Here is a 6,701-nt window from a genome sequence, read left to right as displayed (position 1 = left end):
TTTCCGGAAATAATTGCAGCCACAGGTAGAAGCTTCACAGAGTGGCCTTTGTTTCGCCGCTTACACCCTGTGTAGCGGTAAAGTTACAAATCAATTCCTTCATTGTGGAGCGCAATGAAATCTGTGCTGCGCACGGCCACCCATATTTGACTCGTACCCTGCTTGTTTACGCCATGCTTGCACTGCCCCTTGGATTCAATGCACTATATATTTACATTATATATACGTCCCAGACAACACGAAAAGTCCTAAGGATGCCCCAAACAAGTACCTAAGTCCCACATCCAAAAAAGGAAGTCATATGGGGTGTCCCGTAGACTCAGCGAACGGATGCCCATTAAAACATCCCAGAAGAGGACATGAATGGGTGGATGCTTGCATGCCTCATATCAACCACGCGTTTTTTAATCTACTTACTCATATTAGCACACATATATGCATGTTGTCTTCATGAATTAATACGTACATTTCCAGCGATCATTCTTTAAAATCGCCACCAATACATATATATGGAACTTGCGCAACCCTTCACAAATAATTAACATGTATTAATTAAACAGGCGAGAACACACAACGGCTATTCTTTGTTGAAGTTTTGCATACTAATTATTCTTTCGTGCAGGCCTTAATTAATTAAAGCACGTCCGCCTTGAGCAATGACATATATTGCGTGATGGGCTGGTGTGCTGCGCGTTGCTCGTTTATTCGGAACCACATTTATGCATGCGATCAACCTTGCTCACTAAACTGTTTTAAGGCACTTTGCTCAGATTGTACACGAAAAATTCCAATATAGTTAAACATTAATGGGGATTGAAACCGTCCCATGTAAAACTAACCTTCCTGTGTGCTCCGTTCGAGAAGCGGCGATAAGTTTCGGTTTCAGTTCTTTGAGTGTATCGTTTTACATGTACACTGCTCTTAAGTGGGCAGGCGAAAAATTATGAAAACAAAATATTTGTAATTCGTATTTGAAGTGCGCTGTAGTTTCTTAACTTTTTCTTTATTTTATGCTCATTATATGTACGACAGCATTACGACAACGCGGCTGTGGCTGCAGTCTGTTTCTATAGTTCCGCATTTTGAAGCGTGTTCTCTGCGTGCGCTGCGTGCGGTTACAACAGTTTACAATTCGGGCGCACTCTGAAATTTGGGTTCGCGGAGCTGTTGTAATCGAAGGTAAGTGTTGTTTTCCTACGTTTTTGATCTGTCAAGCGTGAGATACACGTGTGTTTGCCTTGTTTTTTATCTTAGAGCTTGCATACGCTTGGCGGGAAGCACGCGCATGGAAAGCGAATACGAGAGTAAGTTATCGTTGCATTTATCATTATTCCACGTTTGTTGTGTTCATATGCCTTTTGTAATGTGCAGTGCGATGCTATACTTAGGACGTCAACCGCTTAAACAGCACGACACAGTGAGTTTACCCGGTTACCACGTGGTTTACTCCGAGATCGACCAAGTAATCTAAAAAACGTTGAGATCGACTGCTGATCAGTCACGCCGTGCAGTGCCGATGTGCGCGCAATATTTGTAGCTGCTGGCGAATGTACTAACGCGGAGGAGAATCATTTCACGTGTCGCTTTTACCTCCAATCAGCCAGAAGTTCCCGAACCACCTCTGAACCGTTCGCTCGGCCAAGTTGCGAGTGCCGGCATTTATGGCGGCATGCTGGAATCTTGCGAACTAGGAGCACCATACTGGTGACAACATGCACAGCGTTCCCGTGGAATCCGATAACGTGCCCGACGGGTGCCACAGATACCTTACACAGCAGGACACTGCAACGGATTCTAACTCAAGTATATTGAAAGACTGGATATTGCATCGTTGAGAGAGACCTGTGACAATGGAGCTTAGAGTCAAGTGTGACTCACGATGCCGTCACAAATCTGTTTAAAGGTTCTTCGCTCGTATTCTTGCATGTGTGAGCTACCAAGTAGCGCCAGGGCGCTTTTGTCCACACCAAGAGTGGCAAATGTCACACTACTGCTGGATTCTGGACATTATTGTCATTTTGGTTTGCGTGAAGGGCTTCAATCTGCTCTCAGACATGTTTACCGTGTGCCCAATGCCTGTGGTCTGTTTTATTGTTCAGGCTCATCGCACATACCAGTATCCACAACTCTTGCTGCGGCTGCAAGGCCAAACATGGAACCACGCATGCTTGGTATGTCATTCTGCAGTTTCACATAGCAATGTTTTATCTTGCTGCGGTTGGGTGTTGCTTTTGCTTTTGCATTTGTGCGGCAAGGTGGAGTGCAAACTATGGTTTCTATGTTTTAGGTGCTTTGCACATATTGGAAGCTGCCAACTCTTTTACGGAACTGCAATTCCATGGTATGTCATTTATGCGGTATACATCATTATGTTGATGTCATGCAATGTTTCCAGTTTTTACCTTGTTTTGTTGTATAGTCATTGTGCTATGGCCAAATGCCTGTGGCTCTTGCTGCGGCTGCATGGCCACACATGGAACCGAGCATGCTTGGTATGTCATTCTGATGTCTTATAGCATGTTGCTGTAGTTTATTTACATTTACTCGTTAAATTGAGAATTCTTTGCCCACTTCAGGTGTTTTGAGCCTGCCTGTCTGTCTCTTATCTATTTTATCTCTGTCTGCCTGTCTGTGTAACTCTAGATGTTACTTGTGGTGTCAATTATGTTCAGATTCACCACCATACAGTCCAGGACCCGCATATGTGACCGGGGCTACAAGGTCACAAACAGACCCACAAGTGCTCGGTATGTCATTAACCTTCTTTATTCTTTAATGGATACAGTCCATACTGTTCAGTGTCCTTGGGTCCTATTAATACTAAGGGAAAAAATTGCAGTCTTGTTTATGTGTTTTCTTGCTTCATGTTTACTTGAGGCAAATGTTTCCTTTGTACTGTAGATGTACTATTCACATATGTGATAATGCATGCCCAGAAGAGTGAAATTAATTCCATGAGTATTGTTCTTTATTGTAACGTGTTGGAAACGGAAGGTGATATTCTTAGCACTAAATCAGCTTAGTTTTTTAGTTGGGTTGCTGGCTTCATGATGGAAAAAATTATGGCAGAACCCATCTTACAAGGACTGTCACCAGTAATACGATTTGTGTTCAGGCAGTGTAACAGCCTGCTGTATTGCTCCACCTTCATCTCTTGAGCTCGTGTATCATGGGCAGTGTCCTATTTCTTCATATATGCTATGTATCAGCATAAATAGAAACACAAACTGCATAGCTTCTGCACAGTGTGCCTCACCTTGCTGTGGTTTTATGGTAATAGTATTAGTGTGAGCATTCATTACCCTCCCTCCTATTACGCAGCCACGTAGCACAAAATGAAAAAAAAAATTGTATGTTGCTGCTGGCAATAACATACTTTCCCATTGTCGTTGTGACACAGTGGCACACTACCATGAGTCATGTTGAAGAGACAGGGGCGTGCAAATATGAACACAAGAGGGAACTCAAGACACCACAAACGCCTTGACATCTTGGCTTCTCTCTTGTGTCCGTGTTTCTCACGCCCTGTCTCTTTAATATGAGTACCTACAAACTAGCTCAGCTTTCTGTCATTCTAACCATAAGTCAGAGGCGCAGTTTATCCCTTCGTTCATTCTTTAGGGGGGGGGGGGGAGCATGCTTCATCATTTGAGCAACGATGGTTGCTAGTGTGCAAGCGGTGACTTATAAAACATTTGTGCTCGTGGTGCTGCTGCAGCATCGATCAAATCGTAGATCCTCACTTACACTGTTATCACCAAGCCAATGTCGCAAAAACTGACAAAGAAGGCTGTACGTAGATTTCAGTGCATGTTAAAGAACTCCAGGTAGTCAAAATTTTGGCTACGATAATCATGTCGTGGTTTGGAACGTAAACCTAACAATTCTTATTGCAAAGAAGACTCATGCTTTGCTGTTAGCGCTCCTACGAGTAACTCCTCAGCAATGTTCATGACCGTTTTTTGTCCATGTGTTGCCATATAATTCACTGAAAAGTTTTTAAAGCTATAGGTTGACCTATAGCTACCTGGAAAAGCAAAGCACTGAACATTACATAACCCATTCGATCATTGCGGTAGTTTTTCATCTTAGACATAGTGCTGAACTGAAAACTTTCATAACACTGATGCCATCCTTCTTTTTCAGCCTTCATGGAAAGGATACTACAAGTGTTAAATAGCATAAAGCACACCCAGCAAGCCCATTTGCAATATTTCAACGAGCTGCTAAGTATGCCGACAGTGCAGCTCCGCACCCTCATGGCCTCCCAGACCTGCCTTTCTCGAATGTGGCGGATGTTCTCGCGTATGAGGAGAACCTCGAGACAGACAGACAGCCAAGCTGATGATCAAATTGGTAATTTCTCTGTTTCATTGCCTAAGCTCAGTATATGTTGCCTGTCTTGTAACTACAGCATGTTGGAGTGACTAGGCATTTATAAATGCATGTGAATAATTACTTATGACAGTCTGATTAATGACGTACTGTTGAATTTTACATAGCTAGCTGCGTATGACAGTTCTAAAGAATTTAAAGGAGTGGTGACACAAAAATTCGGACACAATATGACTGTTGAATCACACTAATGGGTGCATATAGGTGCCATCTGTGCAGTATCATCCACAAATACAGCCTAAAAGGTATTTTAATTGAGTTTTGAAGTTCGTGAAAGTGCCGGATCGGAATAGAAGCAAAAGACGATGAGGTCACCGAGTGGATACCACCGTACGTCACGAGTTCTGGCCGGGGTTACCGGAGGCGTGTACGAGACAGACAACGCTGGTAGCGACACCTGATGATGCATATCCTTACCAGAGACCTACATATAACATCGCAGGCGACTTACCCGCTTACTGATTCTGTGTAAAGCATTTGCAGTGAGATAATAAGCAACTCACAGTATTCTCATTGCTTTTTTTCCGGACAAAGAACTATAACGCGACGGAAAAGAAATCGAAAAAAAGTTATTGTAGTTGGACAAAACGCCACAAGATGTCGCTACGGACGGGCTCCGCAGTTGTACGCAGTTGCTGCTACTGCTGCAGCCGTCAACAGCTCCGGTAACCAGGTACCCGCAAACGATAGGAAGTCTACAGACGAACTAAAAGCTCTCTGCTGCCGGGATCATATTGCGTAGTGGACAAATAACTGCTTCGACCCTCCGACGTGGGTTACGTGGGATGGTATGCTTGAGAACGCGGCGTTGCCCGATATAAATACGAGTCAGTAAAGCGTGCATCACGTCATTTGCATGTTACGCATAAACACCTGTTACAGAGTGCCAATGTTGTGATTTTCAATGCTTCCTTCGTCACTTCTCATATCCTGCTATTTTACGAATGATCGAGCGAAAATGTTTCAGCACGTCTATGCTGCGGCTACTCCAAGCCTGGCGGAAAACGTCGCCTCAGTTGGACAACGACTACAAGAACAAAATCGCAGCTACCGGCGAGATTCGCAAAGTGATCGAGCTTTCTTACTGATTTTTACACTCCTGCCAGCTCTTTCGTCCATCGCCGCACGAGAATAAGCACGTAGTTGACAATCGAGGAAACAAGCACTCGCAACGCTCAACACCTGCTCAACACAGCAAACGAAACAGCAGCACTGACAACATAGCAGAAGCTGGCCAGTGACGTCACTGATTCTTGCGGTCTTGTTTACCAAGTAGACCATCTACGTCACGGGGCTACCGAGTGCTCTTCGAAATCGAAACTGCCTCCGGTCGTAACATACGAGCATATAATTAAACATTCGTTTCGCGCTGGGGCAAATGAGTTTCGTTGCCGCTATTATCGAGTCAGTAGCCATTGATTAAGAGCAAAAACAGAGGTTCACAAATTTTCTGTCACCACTCCTTTAAGTAAAGCTAGAAGCAAGCTTGTATTTCTTTATCACCTCAAGATTACTTATGTTGCAAAACATTCAAATTAAACTGGATCCCAAGTATCTTTCTGGCTGTATATCTTCTTGTTTCTTTTTAACAGAAAAAGTACATGGCTGTACAAGAGGGAGATTCGACGAAACAGAGAAGAAACACGTGTACTGCAGTCCCTCCTCAGCTGGAATTCTGCAGTGGGCTTCAGTTGGTTTGGCACAAAGGGAAAAAAAAGAATCTGTGAACTGCTCCTCTGCAAGCTGATGTGCGGTGAGTCAGGTGTAGCAAGCTTGATATAACTTGGTTTTTTTGTGAAATCTTATGTCAAGCAGTATACTCAATATAGCTAGGTTGTCTATTTATACTTTGGTGCAATTAGTCCTGGTATTTACTTTCAGTTTTTAAGTGTGTAGTACTTTCGGGGCCCGGGCTGCCGTATGCTGTCATCGCTTAGCATAATGCAGGCAAAACCACGTATAACATAGCCATCTGTAGCGTAATGAGCGCGTGCTCGCACCAAGGAGGTCTTCTTCTTGTTCTTCGAGCGGCTTGATGATGATATTAAGTGTGGAGCACATTTGGGGCCCGGGCTGTCATATGCTGCCATTGCTGGCATTACGCAGGCAAGAACCATGTAAAAAAATAGAAAAAGAGGAGGCAAGTGAGAAATAGAGAGAAAGAACAGGAAAAAGGTAGAAAGAAGATTAGAAATAGAAAGAAATAGATAAAGAGAGAGGAAGGAATAAATGAAAATAAAAAGAGAAGAAAAGACAGCAAGACGGAAAAGGAGGAAAAAAAAAAGAGAGGCGGAAACAAAGAAAAA

The 6,701-nt window shown here is 43.5% G+C and overlaps 1 long non-coding RNA gene across 1 annotated transcript; it reads left to right on the top strand.

The window, feature by feature from the left end:
- Nucleotides 1-1,287: 1,287 nt before the first annotated feature.
- LOC119399060 (uncharacterized) lies at nt 1,288-4,224 on the top strand. The gene is made up of 5 exons (XR_007416750.1): nt 1,288-1,304; nt 2,100-2,171; nt 2,288-2,492; nt 2,673-2,747; nt 4,147-4,224. It is a non-coding gene; the product is annotated as an uncharacterized LOC119399060 (long non-coding RNA).
- Nucleotides 4,225-6,701: the final 2,477 nt, after the last annotated feature.

The sequence above is a fragment of the Rhipicephalus sanguineus genome, chromosome 7, assembly GCF_013339695.2.
Source record: "Rhipicephalus sanguineus isolate Rsan-2018 chromosome 7, BIME_Rsan_1.4, whole genome shotgun sequence".
In the NCBI taxonomy this organism is placed as follows: Eukaryota; Metazoa; Arthropoda; class Arachnida; order Ixodida; family Ixodidae; genus Rhipicephalus; species Rhipicephalus sanguineus.
This window is presented reverse-complemented; position numbering and strand designations above follow the sequence as displayed.